This window comes from Protopterus annectens, chromosome 14.part0 (genome assembly GCF_019279795.1).
Source record: "Protopterus annectens isolate FY-2018-M chromosome 14.part0, PAN1.0, whole genome shotgun sequence".
Classification (NCBI taxonomy): Eukaryota; Metazoa; Chordata; order Ceratodontiformes; family Protopteridae; genus Protopterus; species Protopterus annectens.
In genome coordinates, this window is record NC_056748.1 from 1,024,855,014 (window position 1) to 1,024,880,283 (window position 25,270).

Sequence of the window (25,270 nt, forward strand, 5' to 3'; positions counted from 1 at the left end):
GTCATCCCTGATTAGTCCTGTGTCCAATTTGCTCTCTTTCTTATCTCAAGCCTGTTATGCACCCCACAGTGTGTTTATAGTCAGCATGGTCTTACCTGGAACATATCCGATAATTCAGAAGTAGGATCTTAGCAGCCTGGGTGGATGTTCAGCCATACCTTGAGCAACCAACAAACTTGCCAGAGGTTTGTAGTCTGTCTCTAGTTGAAAATCTAGCCCTATGAAGAAATCTCTTAACTTTTTATATTCCCCAAAATAGATCCAGTATTTTTCTGTTCTATCCTGGATAATAATCAGGGTACACATAGGCAGGCGTCCAGTGATCCCTGTGTTTTTGGAGAAGGATGACTGCATCCACAGACCACGACAGCAATTTGTTTCAGGCATGCAAAGTCAACACAAAAGTAGATGAAGCTCATGTTTTACAAACTGAATACATTTTGCAGGGCCCTGCTACAGCACCATTGTTTCTTAGAAAAGAAGTCTTTCTGCATCTTGTGTTTCTCAGCCTAACATGGGAAACAGTTCTCCATCTGTTAACTATCTTCATGAAGCTCTTGGATCCTGTACCTTAAAGGCTGCACATTCTTCTTTGAGTAAGATCTCACTCCATAAACAGATAGAATGTGACCCAAAATTTTACTCAGACCTTACTTTTACATGTTTAATATTTCGCTGCTTTTTGGATCCTGTTTAACACATTACTTAGACTGGCATCATGCTTTGACTGGTATTGTATCCCAGATGAAGTTGTCATCCATATGGCAAACTACCCTGAAGTTGGTCTATGACCATTAACACATGCATTTGGAAATGATCAGGAGATGAAGAAATCCCAAATTGTAGTTGTTGAAGGAGAAATGAGCAGACTGGATGACTGAGGTCATATATTTGGTAAGATCGTTGGAGAGCAGAATTTTCAAAAGCCAATATTTGCACCAAGATTTGTGAACACTTATGTTCCATTTAGCATCCCCTTTATCTGCTCCACAGACAGTAGAATGTACACATATGTATTTCTCATTATATACTACTTGACTGAGTCTAATAAGGTTGATACAGGCATGTGATGTGCCACTCACCTTGGTTAGAGGCATCATGCTTAAACAGCAGGCATTTGGTTCCTCTTCTTTGGGTGTGATACACAGACTCACCCTGTATGGGCGCTCCCCTTTTACTTTCCCAGGAAGGGGAAATTCAACTTATATTTATATTTATATTGACCTTGAGTTTAATGTTGATGGTTGCTTAACCATTCCAGTATTCCAAAGACAATATACAGTTGTGAGCAAACTTCCTTTAATGTTTTAGTTTCTGTGCTGCCCTGTTTGAATACTACGTTCAGGCTGGTTATGAATGGATTACCCTATAAAGCAGTATGCAGGATGTCGACCCCAGAAGCATCTTCATGAACCACAAATTTGCCCTTTATTAATAGTTCTAATGTCACACATAAGACAGAGAGTGAAACACCTTCAGGTCGCGAGTGGTATATTAGCTTTACTATATTTTCATGGGTTATTTTTTTTTTTTATGTCTTTTCTTTGGAAATATGATGCAGGATGACTTGCTCATCAGTACCTGCATCAATCATGAATTTCATTTGCTATTGGATTAACAGTTCAACATTCCAAGGATCTCCCCAATCATCTACTGTGCCAAGAAGCAAGCCTTTACTATCTCTTTCCTCAGTGTGCAACCTCTCTGAGTAACTTGCAGACTTTCATGATATGTTTCTTCTTTCCACATGCATGGCATATGATAGTTTTGAAAGTTTTGGTGGAGCACTGCTATTTCAAGTGGTCTGATTTCCACAACAATAGCATGACTGATGTGAAGGCTTCTTTTGTACTGCTAAGGCAACCTGTCTGGGCTCTAAACCTGCCTCCAGCTTTACTGACTTCTATTTTTGTCTTTAAAGGAAATATCATAAATTTGTAAATCATTATATCCAGCAAAATTGTCTCTTAGGTCTGTTTGCTCTCTTTTAACTGCCATTGATTGTACTGGATATGTTCACAGCTTTTTCCAGTATTAGATCTTTGTTCATCTTCATTCTTTCTAAAGACACAGTCTGTCTTAATCTGACCCAGCAATGCCTTTTGGCTGCATCTTTTTGCATCGTACCCTTTCACAGATTGCATTCTTTTTTTGGAAGAACAAATGTTCAGATTTGTTTTTAGAGCATTACACCACAGCCTTTCTTCTTTTACCTCCCTGAAAAAATCACCCATGCAGCATATTAAAGTGTTGACCTGATTTGTTTCTGAGGATGCATTTATAATGCTAACCAAATGAAACCTTTAAACTTTCTTACTTTTCCCATTCCTGCAGTTCTGCAAAATTGAATGGTTATATCAATCAGTGAGTATGGCACCATCTAACTTCGGTATGGCCTGGTCCAAGTCAGTATCTTTTCGGTAATGCAGCTTCACACTAAAAACTTCTTGCAGATTGCAGTTTCCTTTGTTTTTCTTTTGTTTTTCTTTTCTTTTTCCTCCATCAATAACTCTGTTGCAGCATTTTTGATACCATGACACATCTAGTTTACAGACTATTCATCAGCATGACAGAAATGCTCAGTTCTAACTGAATTTATATGTACTAACATGATATAGCCAACAGAACCTCTCAAGTAACCATTGAAGCATATCACTATCTTCATCCCATATCACTGTCTTCATCATGTGTAAACATTACCCTGCTGCACACCACAACACAGCACTAATAACTGTGTCTGTCAGCAGAACTCTACAGTACCTTCCTTTTTAAATGCCAGAAATAGTTTATATGCATATTGATGAGAGCAAAGAGGAATTAAAAATGATATCCATAGATAAGTATGATGGCTTATATAAACATCTGAAAACATTTAATAGCATGTATGTCTTTTCCTGTTAGCAACCAGCTTACAAACTAGTTAACAATGATATTCTGTCCAAAGAAGTTTTATGCAATGGGTTTAATGAAGGGGTACCTATGAACACTTATCAAGGGTATCAGAACTTGTCAGAGATTTAGGATGCATGGCTAGGCTTAAAAAGGCCCTTGTGATCGTTAACCTAGTAAACACCTATGAACCAATAAGTACTGTATCCAGATTGACCATTTCATTGTATAAAGGGACAGTTTTGGGGTAGGCACACAGCTAAAGGTTGCATATTGCAACAAAAATAACTAATTTTAACAAGGACAATTCACAAAGTCACGATGAGGCAGCCATGGACTTTTGCATTAGAGGTGATGAATGATCCTATGCATTGAATACAGAAGATAAAGACAATAAGAAAAGCATAAAAATGCAAATACATGATTATTTTTTAAATCAGTCAACTACATTTGCCATTGCAGTCTGAAGTGCTTTGCAACTAAATTATTTACCTTAGGTTTACAGGGTACAGGGTAATTGCAGTATTATGTTAAAGAACAGAAATGATTGTGTTGTTAATAGATATTTGAACAGCTATAAAATAAATGTTAGTTAATAATGCTCAGCTTGTGTGTGTGCTGACTGGAAATAGAACATTCTTGCCCATTATCTGTAGATCAGTAGTTCACATAACTGAGCAGATAACATACAAATGACTCTTGATTTAAATTACTAGAACATTCAAAACTGTAGTTAAAGTATTTACTTGTATAATGAGGTACAACTCATTATGTCCACATCCTTTATGGACTGTTTATGAAAGACCCCATTAAGCAAATGTGTACATTAGATGTCAAGACCTGTATATTACAAAGACTATAAAAGCAAACAGCAAATGCATTATATGCAGCCTATTCAAAAGGAATCCTGTGTGTTGCCTGAAATTACATATGCTGTGCAGTTTAGTGCATTTTTGAAGAGATGAAATGCAAATTGTCCTGGATTTGCATAGTCATTAAAATAAACACCATTACAAATCTGTTGTAGCCTGGCATATTTCTTGTGAATTTGCAGATAGCCAATCCCATCTGTGCTGCACCCTCATGTGTGTCCTCCATATGTTTCCAGGATAAGTACTTTTATTGCACGGGGGATTTACTCAGCTACATCAGGTAAGATAACTTATCATTGTCAAGTCTCGAAGCACAGGTATATAAAAACACGTTGAGAAAAGATGCTTTCCTCATGAAAAAGAAGTGTAAAGAGACCGATGGTGTCCATTTTATTATTTTAAATGACCAAAAGTATGCACTTACTGATGCAGAAAACTGAAATAAAAGATAACTGCAAGTGAGAGCGACAGAGAAGTGGCAATTTGAAAGAAAAATGAATAGCAAACTATGTCAAACAGTGGGTATGACAGAGAAAAACAGAGCAGAAAAGGTGTTATTAAAAATACACCTCAAGCACCTAAGAAATGAGAAATGTGTCATTAGTGGTATCGTGTCTGCCAACAGAAAATTGCTAGCTAGTTTCAGTAACTGTGACAATGCAATAAATAAATCCAGAGGTGATAAACTGAACTCACTTCTCTTACATATGGCAAGTATATCATATATATGAGGCAAATGCAGAACATGACAGGTTCCTGTATTTATTTTTATAAAATCATCTTTCATTTCTAAATCTTTGAAAGAGCATAGTCGTTTTTAAACATAATCATACAGTTCTATGTATCCTAATGTAGATTGATACATCAGTATTACAACATGAACAGCCAAATCCAGTGATATCTCATCTCATCATCTACCTCTGCTGAATAAGCCCCCTAACTCCTGAATCATCATTCTTTTATGCTATCCCTAGCACTTTCCTTTTTCTCTTTTGATCTCTTCACCTAACTACAACCACCTCTTCCATCACTTCCTCCTCCCATCATGCACTCACCCCTTCTCTGGCTTTCATATCCCTTAATTCTTTGCTAACTTCCTCCCCCAACTCTCACACTTTTATTACCCTAATTTCTTTACCAACTTCATACAGTAACTCCTTAGTTTTACCACATTGCTACATTTCAGAGCAAGAAAAACATACAATTCCTTGTAAGTGGTGGTACAAGGGTGCAAACTGAAAGAACAAATGACAGCAAGATAGCATAATTCAATGGAAAAATACATTTCTTCATAGATCCACATAGCAGCCAATCAGCACTCAGTAAAATGCATAATTAGACAATGGTGACATGGTGACTCAGTGATGTTTGTTCAGTCTAAATAATTTGTGGTGTGTGTGTGTGTGTGTGTGTGTGTGCGTGTGTGTGTGTGTGTGTGTGTGTATATATATATATATATATATATATATATGTATATATATATATATGTAGATATATATATATGTAGATATATATATATATATATATATATATATATATATATATATGGTTCCCCTTCAGAAGACTGAAACATCATAAGCTCGAAATTCATAAGCTTGAAAACTCAAAAGCCTGAAACCACACAAAATACATATACTGACTTTAAACAACATAAGCCATATTACTTTCCACTAAGTATAAGCAGGGGGGCAAGCCCCCCCACACCCCCTGCTACTTAAATATATCAACTCCGAGATTGCAATCTCTGAGTTGATATATTTAAGTAGCAGGGGGTGTGGGGGGCACATCCTCCACATGGGGGGTGGAGGGGGGCTTGCCCCCCTGCTCATACTTGGTGACAACTGCTATGCTTTGTTTTGTATGTGTTTCAGTGTGTCTTTGTACTGGCATATTAACATTATTTGTATTCTGTGTGTTTTCAGGCTTTTGAATTTTCAGGTTTTTATGTAATATATGTATTGCAGATTAACTTTCTTTAGCAGAAAATATATCTAAAATGTTCAACAGTGATCACAAGCATCTAAAAAAAAACAGCACACTAAAGTGACTGCAAATTTAAATGAATGGTTGACATTTGCAATAACTTAAAAAACATTCCCTGGGATTCATTAACACCTAAGTTAAGTATACACCATTCTGAGTGAAAAGACAATCCAAGCATGACTCACGCCTTCTTTCTCCTAATTTTAGTTTTCCTTTTAAGTATCAAGGGGGATTTATAATCATTACCACAAAGTGTAAAGATGTACACTCGGTGTAATTTTTGAGTTACTTGAAAGCACAAAAATTTGGTAGGGATGTTGTTGAATACAGATCATGTACACTTGATGTAGGCATTAATGAATCTGGCCTATTGTTTTTACATGAAGGGCCCTGACATCCCCAGAAACTAAATATACTAACTCCAGGGTCACACAACATAGAAAGAGGATACCTCCAAAAGTTATATTACAGTCAACCTATTGCAGTTGAGCTGTAATCTAATTTGGAACCACCAATGAAATTTGTCAAAACCAGCAGTATGTGATTAGTTAGGGCCATGATGAAAAACGTGACAACCATATATAGAGACAGAAACAGAGAAATATCTATATAACTCTAGATATAGATAAATCTTCAAAGAGACAAACTTTAATTGTTCACTTTTGTTAAAAATAATCATTAAGCCCAGATTACATCAGTGTTTCTCTTTTTTTAACTTGTATTAAAAGAATCATTCAAGTCAAGAGGGTACAAACCACCGAACATTACTATCCAGAATCTTTCTTTTCTGCTTAGAATCTCCACTAACTTATATTTTGGTAGCATTCTTACTGGCAATATTTCAGTACCAAAAAAGTAAAAAAATAACATAAAACATGTTAAGAGTATATATATAAGTATTACATAATTTTCCCTTGCATGATTAATTCCAGTTAAATGTTCTATAATATTTATCTGACATGTTCTGGAAGATTTTTACATATAGAAAGTCATTTGGGGACGAGGGGCTGCATACATGTTATTGTGGATAAAGCTAGAACTGTGGCTGAGCAAACTACAAGACAAGGATTATTTGCAGAACTCAAGCAGTTCCACAATAACGATAGATGCGTATGCAGTTTCTTCAATTCATTTAGACATGTTCAAGGGAAGTAATAGTGCTGGTATATCCTATTACAAGACAAACACTGACAAATGTTATCTACTACTCCTCAAACAGAAAGAAAAAGTTTTAAAACATCCGATTAGTCTTTATACAGTAAGAGATTTGGGTACTTACGTATTATTGCAACCAGATTTTCGCGATAATAGCACCTGCTTTCCGATCATGACAAATGTTTGTTAATGTTGTTAAAATGTAATATAGCATGTTTTCTTTTAACAGTACACCTTATGTTCTGGACTGCTATTGATACAATGTGCAAGACATGCTGTTTTTCTTTCTTAATGGTGTTTACTGGCACAACGTTCAATGGGCAGACTTGCAGGAAGCGACACGGGTGTCAGTAGAAAGAACAACAGCATGTCTTGCATGTTGTACTGATAGCAGTCCAGAAAATAAGGTGTATTGCTAAAAGAAAACACTCTGTATTACATTTTATGAACGTTAACGAACATTTGTCATGATCGGGAACCACGTGCTAAGAGGCATTATGTTTGATTTCCAAATAAAATCAGGTCAGTCATGTCATATAAGTTGGAAGTGGGGAAAAAAAAGGGCCAAAACATTGCAGCAAGGGTGCCAAATTCAAAAAAGATGCATATATCTCTGATCCGATAGACTTTCCACTATGCTTAAAAAATGCACATGTAAATAACCGCATTCCTCAGAAGCCTGAATGCCTGCTGTTTGTTACTGGCAAGCTGCTACTGAATGCCTGAACCAATTTTGCTACAGCAGCCCTGACAATTGAAGCCAAACTGGAAGGAATGTACGTAGAATGGCCGTTATTTCACAGCATGGGCTGACAAAGAGCATTCAGTGGACGGCCTTGCGATGCAGCGAAATGCTGCTGCCAGTAAAGAGCATGAAGAAACAACAACAGTATGTTGTGTACTTTGTGTTGGTAGCACTCCGGAAACCAACCTATTTTGTTAAAGAAAACACACCGTTTTCCATTTCAAGCACATTAACTTGCACATTCGCTGATCGGGAAGCAACCACTGTTTTTGTGAAAATCTGGTTGCGATAATATGTAAGTACTGAGATTTGATATCTGGTAGTACCTCACAGTCAAAAATTAAAGGCCTTTTGGGTTGTTTGCCATTTACACAGTAAGCACTGCCATAGGGTACGTAAAGTTTATTTCACTGACAAAAGATATACCAACATACAACTAATTGTTTAATCAGCTGAATGAATTATTTATATGGTAGTTTTTGGTTGTCAAAAAACTTACAAAACATGCCTCTTGTTACAATAAAATAGTTAAATTTGCCACCAATTTCCCTCATAGCACCCACCATTGTCATAGCTTAAAGCAATTAAACTGGCTTGAACTACACAACTATGTAACATATTCACAACTAGCTACAGCACACAAACTCAATTCATCATCCAGAAAAATGCCCTCCACTACAAAACATGTTACTGACCTACAGTCCAGCAAGGGACCTCCGCTCTAGTCACAGATTCTTATTACTTACTAATAAGTCAAATAATGTTGCAGAAGACTCTCTCTAATCCCAATATGTTGCTAAACTCTGAAATAGAATCCCCACACAAATAAAAATCTACAATAAATTCATTAGTTTTAAAACACTGCATAAACAGCATCTTAACCAATCCTTGTCCTGCAAATGCTCATCAAAAGGTTAAGACTTTCTGTATGCTGTACAATACTCTCCAAATACTCTCCTTAAAAAGAATACTCTCAACCTCTCACTGAAATGACAAAACAATTTTTATCCATGCCTGTACGATCCACTAAGCTACACGTGGGTTTCTCTTTAGTAACTTCTACCTCTGTGAAATCTTAACATGTTTAAATGTAACTACTGTTTGTGTATAAATGTAAATAGAAATGTAACTACTCTGTGTTGAAATGGAACTTAGTATAATGCAATGCAAGAAAGTGGAGCTTTTCAACCTGGGTCTCCACTGAAAATGGATATTACCCAGTCGGACTTTCCCAGTAACAAAAACAAATAAATAAATGAATAAATAAACAAACATAAGGATGCATACTACATAACTCTAACTGAAATGAAATATGTAAGGTGAAATAATGCTTTATTTAAGTGTATTATTTCATACCTTACAGTTTTGTTTTGTTTTTTTACTGCAAGAGCAACTAAATTACCAAAACATAATTAGACGATAGCCTAACCAGCAAAGAAAGATTCTGTGTGATAACAAAGAGTGCCATGCATCAGATTCACTTCAGAATCTCGAAATTCCAAAACATCGAATTTCATATGATCGAGATCATATGACCGATGTTTCAGAATATCAAAATTCCAAAATAAATTCAAAATAAGAAAAAAAAATTGTAATGTTTCTGCAGGAGGGCAAGCCCCCCCCCCCCCGCATCCCCACACCCCTGCTACTTAAGTATTCCAACTCCAAGATCACACTACAGCAAGGAAAAGGGAAATCTCTCATTCTGCGCTGTATGCAAATCTCAGTGCACAATGTCAGGATTCTGAAAGTTCGATAATATGGTCTCGGCCGTATGAAATTGAATCTTTCAGGATTTCGGCATTGTGAAGTGTTCCCCATGAATCCTACTGGACTAAATAATTATATTTATGAGAGCTAAAAGGAAATATTGGTGTTTATCATGGACTGAATGATAACTGTAAAATAAATAAACACTGAGATATGTTTTTTTTTTTAATTACCCTTTTTATCTTGCAATCAAAAACTATTACAACCATTCATAACAATATCATTCTGGACAAATGTTTGTGACACACTCAATTAAAAAGCAATGAAAACGAGTTTGTTTATTTAAATTTATTTACCAGGGTAGAGCACCGATTAAATCTGACCATACGCAGACTTAGCCTGAGTTACATGCATAGTATTAGCAGGAAAGTAAGATTAAAGATAGAACTAAATTATGCAGTATAGTGACATAACATGGCACATAAATGTATTTTTTAAACACACAAATTAAAACACTGAATTATATAAAGCATCAGCATAGCTTGTTAACACTGGACAACTCTATATTAAAATTTTAAACTACCATCCCAAGGGTTCAGTTATATAAAAATGAATACTTTTTAGCAGTGGTCATATGTTCGTATATGACACTAGGCCATCTCCACATAAAGTACACCAGGCTTTCTACCATATAATTTCTCAAATTAGCCAACCCTGCAATATTTCAGTGGTTAATGCATGGATATGGTTAGAAAGCAAACATCTTTTGGTGAGATGCTGCAAAGCCTGTCAAAAATCACTATAGTCAGTACTAAACATTTCTTAGCATGCATGGCTAGCAGAGTTTCTACTGGTAAAGCTAGTCAGTTACTAATAGAAGTAAAACCTTTCTGGTCATTGCACATTAGCCAAGAAGCATATAGGCAACCCCCTTTCTCTTCCTGGTAAGTTTGTTCATTCCAGTCATCCTCCAGTTTCACTGAACTTGGAGTGTCAACAGTCTTCATGGGTTTTCAGGTTTTCAACTCTGTCATATCACACTCTAGTAGTTGCAACATTTCCTGCAGACTGTCAGATACTGACTTTGTACTGGTGAACAATCCCATTCAGGTCATAAAACATAACTTTTACTCAGCTAGGAATGTCAATTTATGCATCATTTTCCTCTGCCCACATTCCTTAATTGTTGTTGTTGTGTCTTTCGGCTTTTCCCGGTTAGGGGTTGCCACAGCGGAACTCCGGTCTGCTAATGATTGGCAGTAGATTTTTATGTGCTGAGTTGCCAGCCCTGATGCACAACCTTCAATGAAGGTACGCCCATTCACGCATGTCTCCAGACAGAAGACGCTCTATCTGAGAATCAAACGGGACAACGTCTTACTGTCAGGCGAAAGTGCTACCGCAGTACCACCACATGTCAGTAAATTGCAATCGCTGAAGAGTGCTGTCTGAAAAAGTATGTTCTCTATAAACAGGTCGACCTTCTACTGAGCATATCTCTTCCATTTGCCTCATTGATCACAGTAGATGCTCCTTTTCATGCCAGTAAACAAACTGGGTCAAAATCATTCAAGATTTTATATACTTTCATTTTTATACTGATAATAACAGCCTGCATGCCCTCTCTATAAAGTGACAACTTTGTAAATCCTGCCCAAAGCATCAAATTTGTTTTTTTCCAAGGTCCAGCAAATCTACACCCTCCTCTCACCCACCAATCTGAAATATGTCCTGCTTGCTTTATCTTCCAGTGAAAACAAGTGTTGCATTTTATTACTATTTTGCTTAATGTTTCTATGGTGTTATCTTGTACTTCAACATTTTATTTTTAGTAACAACAATGTATATAACTTATTCAATAATTGATAAGCATTAATTTCATAAGATTCCATTTGTCTGGTATATTCAATTCACAGCCTCAATAAACATCTTAAATCATGCATTATCCCTTACCTAGAATTCAAAGTGATAAGAAATTGACTATTAGGCTTTTTGTGAAAATGTTGGCAGTTCCAACATTTTCACAAAAAGCCTAATAGTCAATTTCTTATCACTTTGAATTCTAGATTGGGATGCATTCACATGATCAACTTCATTTATCATTCTTTCTTCCATGGCTTCATTTTCTTCAGTTTTAATCAAAGCTATAACCATTGTAATGTATGTGGCCCTTTATCATACCAATGAACATGTCTCAGATGAGCAACCTTTACTTTTATTATTACATCCAGTTTATATCTCAATATATGGAACAACTAAAGGATCTCACCAATAACCCAAAGCAGTGTGAGAAGATCTCATCTAGTGAATATCTCTTTACAGAGCTAAATGTCAAGTTATTGGGGTCATGTGACTTTAGTTAAATAATTCAAACCATATGTATAATCAACACTGAAGAAGCCTTTAGTAGGGTTAAACTAATTTATGGTTTGCTAGATGCAAGGTGGCTCTGTAAATTAAGGTATTTTCTGTTTAATGGTCCTGGTTCTGGTTCTTGTATCTCTCTCTCTCTCTCTCTTTGCTAACCCATTTAAAAGTATGCATTAGCTCCATTCTGTGATGAGCCTACAACCTCCCTAATACCAAAATGTATGAAAATTATCTATTCCCTAACCTCCACTTCTCAAACATATAGTCTTCCTCCTTAACTTCATCTATTTAATCTAAAAGACATTTTAAACCATCTGATCATAGCATTTTCAGTAAACTAGTCACTAGTCTCACCTTCATCAAATCCATATATGCCTTCCAAGCCACACATCCCCATGCCGTAGCTCACATCAGGCCTCAGACTCACAGACAGACAGACATGCCATGCAGTATATTTTTAAAAGCAAATGAGACTGAAGATTTAATTTAATGTTCACATGTGTACTGAAGTTCATAATTTTCTGTGTTTTATAGCTCTAGCCTAAAAGCAAAACAAGGATTTGCAATCATCTTTGTAGATAATAATGCTATCTTGCATTTTATAAATGTCTTGAAAAAATAAGCTATTTCGTAACTAATATTTTCCCTTGTGAAATGTTTTCCCCTACCTCCTACCCCATTTACAAATGCATAAATAACAACACAGCTGCTGTGTCATACATCCTAAATTAAAGTGTGTGACAATTTCCAGTATCAACTCTTTTTATGTCAAGAATTTAACCTATAGTGGAATGCATTGTTATATGATATACTTTTAGGCAAAGTTTAAGTAACTGTTACTGCTGTCTGACTTCAAAGAGATGCCCCTGAAGTATGTTGTAACACAGACCTCATGAAAAGAAGCACAACAGGATAGTTATTCTGTTACAGAACAAAGATAACGCTCTAAGTAACAAATGTGAGTAAAGATATTTTACATCATGTTTAGGCAAGTATTATGTAAAACATGACTCGTGAAAACAACTATCTTTACTTGTTTTAAACTGCAGGTAATAAAGAAATGTCTACTTGCTGAATTAATTTGCATTCTTCCTCTTTTTTTTAGACAAATTCCAGTAATGGTAGCTTTGAACAAATCAGAAAGATGCTGCTGAAAGCAACTGACATGAGAAAAATGTCAATGTCTGCCTTTATGATAATATGTATATGTTAAACAATGTTGATCTCACAGGTTATCACATTTTAAAACGTAAGTTTGCAATTGTACTTACTTGTTAATGTGTTGAGAGTATTAAATCCTGCTTTGCCACTGTGCTTTGTTTTGAGGTTACTGACTTACAGACAAGAGAAAATTCTTTTTACACCTTTCCATTTTCTCACAGTTTGTGTAATCTCTGAGGAAGTGTACATGTGTGTGTATGAGATACAGACAGAGAAATATTAAGGGTATAAGGAAAATCTCCCCAAATCAGCAAGTCCCCCCTGCAAAAATTATTGTATTGTAGTTTTTTTCCTCTATTATGCATAGCAATATTTTACTGCTACAATGTTTTGTATTTGTTTCAGACTTCAAGTATGTTTATAATATTTTGCATCAAGTAAGTGAAACAAAATGTTTCAGAGTAAATGCCAACTTTTGTTTTGCATTAAAAGTGTTGCAAATCTTTCTGTGCATTGTTGTCATTTGTATTATATCAGAATAGGAAGACCTATCACAAAAGCACATGGTGAATAAAGGAAGGAAGCTTGTTTGACTTTACTTAAGATACCTGCACATTGTAGCAAACCAATTCCATATTAACAAATTATTGTGTCCCTGTTCATGCAAATGCTTTATTCCAGATAGAAATGCTCAAAATGCCACATAGAAAGTTTCATGTGTCCAGTGCCCATCTCCTGAAAGTCCACTTTTCCCCACTTAGAACAGAAAAAAAGGAATATAAAAGTATCTCAGGAACAGAACTATCTCCATCATCAATGCACTTGGCCCAGGCCTCACACAGAAGAAAAGCCTCTATGTTTCCATTATCTTTTGTCCCCTAATTTCTTTTATCGTTTATCCTGAAATCTTTAGGTCAGCTTGTTCCCCTATGGTTTGATGGCTAGTGTCAGTAATTCATCATCCAGACAGCCATCAGATTTTTCTGTTTCTTAGTCCTAACCCTGCCTTGGAAGTTAAAGTGCATACATCCTAATGTAGGGACCTGCTAAACCTTCCTTTGCTGGGTATGTGCATTTCTGCAAATAAGCAATGACACCTACCATGAGGATATGGCTTGGGAGAGAGATGCACATATCATTGATCCATACACAGCAAGTTGTGTACCATGCTTTCCACTAGGTGTCAGCACTGGGGTGGGATGGACTATCTCCTTCCTTTCTTCCTTCAGGATGGGCAGGCCAGCATCAGCCGTTCACTTTAAATCTTCCTCATTTGCCAGTCCATTGCACAAGTTGGTAGTAAACCAATTTTCATCTGACTCACATCAGAGTTTCATCCCTTTGCATCATACAGCCAAAAACAGGTCTCCGTTTGGGAACACAATATTTAACATTGTTTTGAACTGGACACAAAACTAAAATGGCTAGGTGGAATTTATATCCTTTCCATTTTACCCCCCTTTGTGCAGTGGTCAGTCTTTGTAGCACAGTAAAATTCCATTCAACTAACATGGCTCTGGCAAAGGTCAGTAAAATGAGGAGTTATCAGTCTATGCATGTCACTCTGGAATAAAATCCCAGTCCAGGTTAGGCAGAGTCCCTCATTGACTCTCTTCAAGAGGAATCTTGATGAGTGGATGGGAGATCGTAAGTTTACCCCGGGTATCACTTCTGTGTCACTGTTAGACAGAGGCATAGTATACTAACCTCGAAAAAGGGCATAGCAAAATTAATTTAAAATGGGTGGCGAAAGCCAAACATACTCTGGCTAGGCTTATAAATGCCCTAGGGCAGATAGCCTAGTATGAACCTATGAACCTATAAGTGATATATAAGTATGTCAAAGTATTTGATATCTGCTCTTCTGATGTATCTCTAAGCCTTGCTTGCATCAATCTGGCACCTATTTCTATCCATTCTCACATTTTACTACAGCCAAGAGAGTCATTTGTTTTCTTGCTGCCTACTGCTTTCATTTGATTATACAGAAATTTCACCACTGGCTGCATGTTTGCTTTGCAGACTGACACAAATTTTCATATTTTTGAAAATTCTGTAAAATAAGTCATTGTATAAAAATGAAACAGCAGATGTCCCACAACAAATGCATGTAACACATAACCAGAGAAACATCTGTGCAGATATTTGAGAACCTCCCTTTATCAAGATATAATTGGTGTTAAGCAAATGTTCACTGAAAAACAAAAGTGTGTTTCAACACACTGGTTACAAAAACTTGATTTGGGAAATTTGACAATATTTCTCTATCTGGATCCTGTAAACATCTGCTTTGGACATCTGCTCTTCTAATTTCAGAATATCAAGGTAAATACACATTAAGATTTTTTTTGTAAGCTGAGTGATTTGTTAAAAAAAATGAACAATTTTTTGAATATCCAGCAAATGTACAATATTTCTAGTAATGTCGTCAATTGTGTGATATTTGGAATGAGTGTATTTTAGCTTCATTTCATGTTATGTGAATGAACAGGTGATGGGCACAAGTTGATGGCAATTTAGATTCTTTCAGAGATACTTTAAAAAAATGCAGAGAATAAATTCTATGAGAAATGCTTTAAAATTTAGAACTTGAAGTGTCAATTTTTCAAAGTTTAAAATAACCTGGTAGAATTACCCCATCAACTTCTTAACAGTTATAAAATTATCCAGAATCCATCTGCATGTCCAGCACTAAATAACATTCTGCACAACTATCTTCCTAGCAACTGCGGTGGTGGTGCTGCGGTAGCATTGTCGCCTCACAGTAAGACGTTGTTCTGTTCGATTCTCAGTTAGAGCGTCTTCTGTGTGGAGACATGCGTGAATGGGTGTACCTTCGTTGAAGGTTGTGCGTCAGGGCCGGCAACTCAGCACGTAAAAATCTACTGCCAATCATTAGCGGACCAGAGTTCCGCTTTGGCGACCCCTAACCGGGAAAAGCCGAAAGACACAACAACAACTATCTTCCTAGCTGGTCATTATGATCCAATGACCAAAAACTCCTGCCTGTCCAGAAACCTGTCAAATCTGCTGGGCATTGTCTGTACTAGTATCATGTTGCTAAAGCCTGGAACTCCTTTTACCTGTATCCATCAGGTTATTAACCTCCCTCTCATCCTTCAAAACCACTCTGAAAGACTTTCTAGCCAAAAGCTGGACCTTTTCTTGCTCAACACCATGATAAACTTCATACCTGCATGTGAACAAGTACATATTCACACCTTACATCTCTGTACCCTTTACATCTTCACTCACTTCCTTACCTCTGTCAGTTACTCTCCAAATATACCATAAGCCTGCTTTTCTCTCATTTCATGTTGCAATTCCTGCTTGTATTATACTAACTTACCATTAATTTCTCTAGAAACTGACAAATATTCTCTATGAAATCATTGTTGTATAACTTGTATTTGTTCTTAACCAGTGTTTTCATATTAAGCCTAATTTGGTATAATTATTTAAACTGTATTTGTTGTATTATTTTTAAAGACTATAACATTATTGTTCTTAAAATGTTTTGTAATACTCTGGAGCTTTTCTCCCCAGACCTCTACTGAAAATGGACTCCTACCCAGTCGGACATTCTGGTAATCAAATATCAATAAATAAAACTGCATCTAGGCCAAAGTTTGGCCCATCAAAACACAAACTCTGGGATTAATGAATGAAGTAAAGGCCCAGTCAATGAATCTAATGACTTCTTAAGTGCTTCCTGTGATGATGGACCATCCCCCTCAGACATTTTTCTCAGAGGTAAAAATCTCTGCCATGACATCATTAAAGCCTGAACCAATAATGCCTCTTAACCTAAACTGACATACAGACTACTATTTTTCAGCTTAGTGGTGCTAGCAGCAGAGAGGCTAAAAGAGCGACTGCTAACCTGATAAAAGTGTTTTTTCCTGCTACTACCTGGGCGACTGTCCGATCTAGCTAAACTGCAAATATGTCTGCTTCTTGAACTGTTTTAAACTGTCTAAAGTTGTTTTTGCACCTGCACTTTTAAAGTTTGTCCTGTTTGTTGCATTTACTTGTTAAGGCTACACACTCAAGTGCGCTAGCCTGTATTACATATTTATTGCAATTTCCTGCTGTTTGTTGCAAAAAAAAAAAAAAAAAAAGTTATCCTTGTTTCCCATCTTTCCTGACCTAGAGTAGTCCAAATACAGGCTTTGCTGTATTCTGGATTTTTGGAAAGTTCCTGTGTTGCCATTTCCTTTCTTGGATAGAGGGAGGCTTCTTTGTTCACCAGTGGCAGTGGGGAGCTTGGAGCAGCCTACCTGTCCCTGGAGGAGTGTTCCCAGCACAGGAATCTGGTAGTCTGTTGGCTGTTTTGGGCCAATTTCTAGCTCTTTCAAGTCCGCCTGTATAAAACCCACTGTAGAGCGGCTTTGCGTGATTTTGTGCATAGCACGGCATCGAGCAGTGCCGCTTATTTGGGTTTGAGCCTTGGAACTGATCTAGTTCTCATAATAAACACCCTATTCCTATGCTAAAGCCTAGCACTTGCTCACTAAAGCAATTATATAAGTCAGCACTAAAAAATTAAAAGCACTACACCCTCACAAACTCCCCTTGAGTAACTTGTTCCCCATTGGCCCTTTTTTAATTATAAAGGAATTCCCAATACTATTCTAGCATGTCCAAAGGTCAGTTGTCAATCTCCTCTCCGGTCCAGCTGGTGAACCTGGGAATCTTGAGGCAATGTTACAACTGCCTAATGTACACAGACAACCCTCTCCTCCTCCCAACAAATTCCAACACATGTGAGAGATGCAACCATATAGCCAAACTGGAGGCTAAGCTCTCTCAACTCAGTACTGGCGTAACCAGTCAGGAGGAGAAGGAAACCACACTCACTACAATTCCAGTCTCACATAGACCTACCACGACAGCAAACCAAACACACAAAAACATACTTGGAGGCTCTAAATAAAAATCTGCCTAAGCAGCAGAGACCTCCAAAGCAGACACCCAAGCAACCGCTACCCCAAAACAAAACACGTGCAACACATAGCTCACAAAGCCAGTGTGCCGAACAGTCACAGCCTTTAAGGCTAAACAACACACCTGATACACTTGTAATAGGTGACTCTATCATCAGGCACACTGACGTCCTGCTCACCAGGCTGAACAAGGAGAAGGTCACAGTGAGCTGCCTGTCGGGCACTAGGATCCACCACATAACACAAGCACTCAGGTCACTCCAAGGCAAGTACAAATATGACTCAGTCATTGTCCATGCTGGTGTGAATGACCTGAGACGTACCTCCCTGGACTACATGAAAACAAACATAGAGGAGCTCTCTGAGCATGTAGCCCAGGCCGGTATGACCCTGACCTTGAGTAGCATCTTACCCTCACCAAGAATGATGCCACAGTATGAAGACAAGATTATCAATTTCAACAAATGGCTTAACTATTGGTGTCATTCAAAGGGGATCCAATGCCTGTCAGGCTGGGATGACATGCTCGACAAGCCACGATGCTTCGCTAGGGACGGCTTGCACCTGTCACCCCTGGGCTTTCGGATATTGGCAAAGGCTCTTGCTACCCCCATAGTGCCTTTTTTAGGCAAGGCTCAAAAGACAAGCCCACCTCCATAGGTATCACAAGGGATAAGAAACTAAGAGTAATGCTACTCAACGCCAGAAGTCTAAACCTCAAGATGCACGCACTCGAAACTCTCCTTAGCATGGAGAACATCGATATCTGTGCAGTAACAGAAACCTGGTTCACGGCTCTCGAGAGCACCCCAGCACTACCAGGTTATACCTCATACCATGCTTTTCGGCCCCAAAACTTGGACCGAACCACAAAAGGAGGGGGAGTATCAATATTCGTCAAAGATACCCACACCTCCAGGTTGGTGGCACAGCACGAAGCATCAGAGACTATCCATGTGCAACTAACAGTGGGTAAAACTGCCTTCCAGTTTATAGCCTGCTACAGACCACCCTCCCAAACCCAGGAACCCCACTCAGCCTTCCTGAGAACACTGGAAAATATGAAGGTCTCTCCAAACACCATTATATTGGGTGACTTCAACTACCCAACCATAGACTGGGAGCATTACTCTAGCTCCAACACCTTAGCCCAAAGGTTCCTAGAATTTATAAACTCAAATGCTATGGAACAACTTGTTACCACTCCCACAAGAGGGGAAAACATACTGGACCTGATCATCACCAACATGGGGACTCTATGCTCCAGACCAGAAGTGTATCCCTCACTGGTAAGATCAGACCATAAACTAATCTCACTGGATATTCACATCCCGACCCCACCCCATGCCCAGAAAACCACAGTGAAAAACTTCTCTAAAGCAAATTTCACACTCCTCAAAACCGAGGTGGAATCCTTCAAAGCCCCCGGGCCTGTGGATAATACGCCCCAGACCACAAAATCCTTTATAAACGCATTCTATGAACACCTTCAGGAATGCATGGATCATGCAATCCCAAATAAAACCAAGACCCAATCCTCCAAAGGCAGACGTCCTGTCTGGTGGACCCCAGCCATAAACAAACTATACAATAGAAGGAGGAAGCTACTACATGACAGAGCAAAATCCCAAAAAGGGAAGGCATCTCTGATCAGTATTAGCAAAAAACTACTGGCACTCATAAGATCGTCTAAGGCCAGCTTCGAGAGAAAAATTGCACAGGACACTAAGGATAATCACAAGGCTTTCTTTAGTTATGTTAGGAACCTGAGTTGGAATTCCCAGATATGCTCAGAATTAGTCCAAAATGACAAAAAATACACCGAACCCACAGACATTGCCAGCATCCTAGCTGACAGGTTCAGCGCAAACTTCTCCCCCCCCCCACCAAAAGGGCTAATATCTATCCCAGCAGAGTGCTGCCCCCCTGACATCTCAGATGCTCAGGTAAGAGCTGCCCTCTCCAAAGCAAGAAACGCAGCATCAATGGGACCAGACGGTGTCTCGGGCTGTGTCCTACATGAACTCCAAGAAGAGCTAAACCCAAACATAAAACTACTGTTCAATCTCAGCCTTACTACAGGATATGTACCCAAAGAGTGGCGTACAGCAACAGTGGTCCCTCTCCACAAAGGTGATGCCTCAACGGATCCTGGAAACTATCGCCCCATAAGTCTCACTAGCTTGGTCTGCAAAGCTATGGAAAGGATCATCATGGACCTTATAAATAAAGATATTGGGGACCTACAGACACTGGATCCTACCCAGTTCGGCTTTGTTAAGGGCAAATCCTGCCTCTTAAACCTGGTCGATTTCTTTGAAACAGTCACCAAGGCCATTGACAAGGGGAAGGTGGTCCACACAGCCTACCTGGACCTCGCAAAAGCCTTCGATACAATACCCCACTCGGGCATTATAGATAAGCTCACCAGCTTAAATATAAACCCCTATGTAACTAGATGGGTTGCAAACTGGCTCAAGGACAGAACCCACATGGTTAGAATAGCTGGAGCCATGTCAGACTCCAAACCAGTTACAAGTGGAGTCCCACAAGGCTCAGTCTTGGGACCTTTCTTGTTCGGTATATATTTCTCGGAGGTACAGGCCAACATGGAAGGACTGTGGCTGACCACGTTTGCAGATGACTGCAAACTGGGCGCCATAATAGACTCTCCAGCCGACACAAGCATCCTCCAAAAGGGCCTCATAGAAACAGACAACTGGTGCCAGAGCCATGGTCTCAAGCTAAATGCCAAAAAGTGTATAGTCATCCCCTTTGGCAAAAACAAAGTGCCCACAAATTACCACATAGGTGGTAATCCATTAAGTACAGAAGAAGTAATTAGGGACCTGGGGACCCAAGTTGATAGCAATCTCTCATTTGACAACCACGTAGCCAAAGTGGTTAGAAAAACATTTTATATAGCCCACCTAATCATGAAGGGATTCACATCTAGATCAGGGGAGGTCATCGTGCCTCTTTACTCATCCCTCATCAGGCCCATAATTGAGTACAATGCCCCTTTTGGGATGTACCTTACCAGACACCTGCAGCAACTGGAAAGACCCCAAAAGTACCTCACCAAGAGGATCAAGAGGCTCAAACAGATGCCGTATGCTGCCCGGTTAAAGAAACTCCAGCTCTACTCAGTGGCATACCGCCTGCTCAGAGGCGATCTGTGCCTGACGTATAAAGCCATGTCCAACCCTGAATTAATGGACATGCTGCACCTCAGAAAATCCAAATCCCATCGAGCTACGCGCTCGAGGAACTTAAACCTCAGCACTGAAATACATAGGACATGCTGGAGGGACAGATTCATAACCCAGAGGCTCCCTTCACTCTGGAATAAAATCCCAGTCCAGGTTAGGCAGAGTCCCTCATTGACTCTCTTCAAGAGGAATCTTGATGAGTGGATGGGAGATAGTATGTTTACCCCGGGTATCACTTCTGTGTCACTGTTAGACAGAGGCACAGTATACTAACCTCGAAAAAGGGCATAGCAAAATTAATTTAAAATGGGTGGCGAAAGCCATACACACTCTGGCTAGGCTTATAAATGCCCTAGGGCAGATAGCCTAGTATGAGCCTATGAACCTATGAACCTAAATGCATCAGAAGTAGTTTCTTACTTTCTATAAAGACAAGTTGTCAACTAGTTCTTTAAGATGGAACACTTCAAATTGAAAATGAACACAGGATGATGTAACAGTGAAACCATAAAATAAATAAGAAGCAACTCTTCTAGTGAGGTAATTTATATTTGCTACCCATAGTGCATTGTAGTTGTATATAAATCATTGCCCAGTCCCTACCACATCATTTTGTGGGTGTGGTTATAGAGAAAAACTGAATACACAGTGAAAGTTAAAATTCAAACAACAAATTATGATCTTTATTTTTTGCAAAATCACTTTGTATCATGAGAAGTACAACTGGAAATGAAATTAATTGCAGAAGTAAAGGTACTTGCAAACATGATCAATTGACTTTGAGTGAGAACAGACCCAGTTTCTCCAACCTACAATTGCAAGGCAACTTCTTAAGCCCATCAGTCGTTTGTGTAAAGTACCTTTGAATGCCTTCAAATAAGAGTATTTCATCTTTACTGTACACACAGAAAAGTGAATTCTGCTCCAAGATCGTCCTCTCATATCAATCATATACTGAACTGAAGTCAGTACAGAAGTATATGTCAACATTTAAATAAGTCTTAGTATCAGCCATAAGGCTAAAGTTGTTTAATTTTGGGAATAAGAAATGTGATATTACACTTGAAAGAGAAGATAACATCAAAGGACTCCTTAAAATATTGTAATTTCATTTGAATTCTCTCTCAGTTGCTGGAAACCACTATAGAAGCAGTGTGTTCTTTGTTGTAATTGTCTCCGTCTTTTCTGGTCCTACTCACCCCTTTGAGTCAGTGCAGCAAGTCTGCCTCCCTTACACTCCTTTGGCCGTGTTTTTTCATTTGCTGACTGGGTAAACCCAATAGGCATAAGTACCTTCTGCAATCTCATAAACACTGTCATCAAGAAATTGTAATTACCAATGACAAAGTTTCAGGAAAAAGTACAACAAAGACATTTCAGAAGAATTTGCTGATGACTTGGTCTTCTTCAAAAGAATATATTCCGCAAAATTTTAATTCACCTTGGAGGCCAAAAGTAATCCTTAAACCTAGATTATTTTCTATCTTTAATAATGTTGTGATCATACTATATATCTTTGATTTGACCTATGTCTCTGCCTTAAATGAATGGGCTTTCAGGATATTAAACCGAATTAAAATAATCATCAGTATCCTTCACTAGATCACTGTTGTAATAGCTGTAAATACTACATCAAGGATCAGATGTCCTGCCAATCCACAAAACTTTGGCTTCCTTCCTTGTGACTGCACCTCCAGCCTTAACATGACAGTACATGCTGGTATAATTTGCTTATGTCTGTCAGGATGGATAAATACTTGTCTGGTAGATAGATTCCCTACCAGGGCATCCATTCCTTTTGTGCTTTTTGTTTTGTTTTCCTTTGTTTGTTTTGGAGAGCAAGCTGATATTAGGTACAGTCAAGTTTTTTTTTTTTTTATTTTATCCCAAAACTTTAATGGGTGGGCAAAATTACTTAAAAAATATTTCCTAAGAATAAGCAGCTTAAACAGTTGGCATGTTAGGCAATGGCAACTGATTCTTTTGGTGGACCTCCCTCCACAGAGAAAAAAAAACAGTTGAAAACAGGTATCCAAGGAATACTGAACTTTCTCTCTGTTCTGCAGCCTGGGTCTGATGTTTCTTCTGAGGTGCTTTTACAGCCCTTTGACTATCAGTCCATTTTTCCTGGCCCCTCTAATATGTCTCCTCAACAGGCAGCTAAGGCCTGGGATTTAAGAATGTCCATTCAGACCAGGTATATGTTATCAGGCTTTGGCTGAGAAGGGAAAACCAAGGATCATAACCTCTTGAGGGAAGCATTCATCAGGTACTGATGAGGGAGGAAATCACTTGATCTTTGGTTGAGGTTAATTGTTTAGACACTCCTCTTAAGACTTTAATTTATTTATTTTATTTTATTTTCAGTTTGATTACCGGGGAAGTCCACTGGGCCAGAACGTGCCCATTTTCAGTGGAGGCCCGGGGAGAAAAGCTCCATAAGCAATATAATACAATAATGGTTACATAATGTTAAAGGCAAAATACATGTATAAAATTCATACAATCAGGAAATGCAAAATGCATAAAATGTACATCATAAAACACAGTTAACAGATAATAGAGAACACAGTTTACAGGTATTTCCATTCAGCACAGCATGATCAACTGTCTGTAATATAAAGATCTGAGGTTTCTTGTGTTTTTACATTAGAAGGGGGGGGGCAGTTAGCATGCAGATGTTTTAGTTAAATGAGGTAAAAAAACTTGCTGTGCCAACAATAGAAATACTGTGATATTTACAATATTTACATACTTGGAGTCAAGTGAGAGAAATTGCTTAATCAGTGACTGTCAGCTTAAGTCTATTTTAGGAGAATAGAAATAATAGTTTGAGGGTAATCGGTGACTGTCAGTTAAGTCTATTTTAGGAGAATAGAAATAATAGTTTGAGGGTAGAGTGGAGCAAGGAGTATGGAGAGCTCATTGGGGAAATTCCCTTGAATTTAGGTAGGGTATAAGCAGGAACTTTTCCATTTGGATGACAGGTATGAGAAAAGTTGGGTCTTGAAGGTTTCTGAGTTTGGTATAGTCCTAATTGAAGGAGGGAGAGAGTTCCATTTCTTACCTAGAGAGAAAGAGAGTAGAAGCTGGCCAGCAGGACGTTTGGGTTTGTGGATAGAGATTAAATTTTGGTGTTCAGATCTCAGAGATCTGTTTGGGATGTATGGGGGAAGGATTTTTGTTAAGGCTGGGCATTTATCTGGGTAGAATATTAATTTGTGAGTGGTGGTTAGTTGAAGATAGTCTTGGTGGTTAGAGAGTTCTAGCCAGTTCAGTGATTGTAGGGTAAGGCAGTGGTGAGTAGAGGTTTTGGATTTAGTTGCAAATTTAGAGATCTTATTATAGCAAATTTCAAGTTTTGAGGTGTTGGAAGAAGACAGATTAGTTAGAAGAGGAGCTCCACATAGTAAAGAAGTTAGAAGGTAGGTAGTTGCCAAGGTATGCCTAGAGGAGTTGGAGGAAAGAGGTTATTCCTATAGAGCATACCTAATTTTTGGTGGGTTTTCCTTATGTTTTGTTGTATGTGGATATCGAATTTAAGGTGTTCATCTATGGAAATGCCAAGAAGTTTTGCAGAAGGGACCACTTCTATAGCAGTGTTGGTTTGGCTTAGGACTTTGAAAGCATTTTTGTCATAAGAGAAAGCTCTGGCGGGAGGGAAAAGTAGTATTTTAGATTTATTTGAGTTGAGAGAGAGATGGTTTTGGTGCATCCAGTTCTCAGTAGTAGAAAATGCTATTTGGGTTTTAGTCAGTAGTTCAGGAAGGTTAGAGGTGGCACAGACTAAAGTTGAGTCATCAGCGTATTGGATAACTGTTGTGTCAGGGATGACAGTGTGAAGGTTATTAATGAAGATGTTGAAAAGCATGGGTCCGAGGATGGACCCCTGGGGAATGCCGGTGGGTGTTGGCAAGAAGGAGGAGGTAGAGTTCTTCCATCTGATTGCTTGAGATCTGTCTGAAAGGTAACTGGAGAACCAGGATAGAGTATTAGGAGAGAGATTAAGGTTGGCAAGATGAAAGAGAAGGTGTTTATGGAAAATGGTGTCAAATGCTTTAGAGAGATCTAGCAGTACTGTGGATACTAGTAGTCCAGAATCTCGGGCTCGATTGACTGTTTCTAGGAAGGATAGTAAGGCAGTTATGGTGCTGTGGCCAGGGCAGAAGCCATGTTGGGTGGGTGTTAGGAGTTGATTCTGGGTTAAGAAAGGCATAAGTTGGTGGT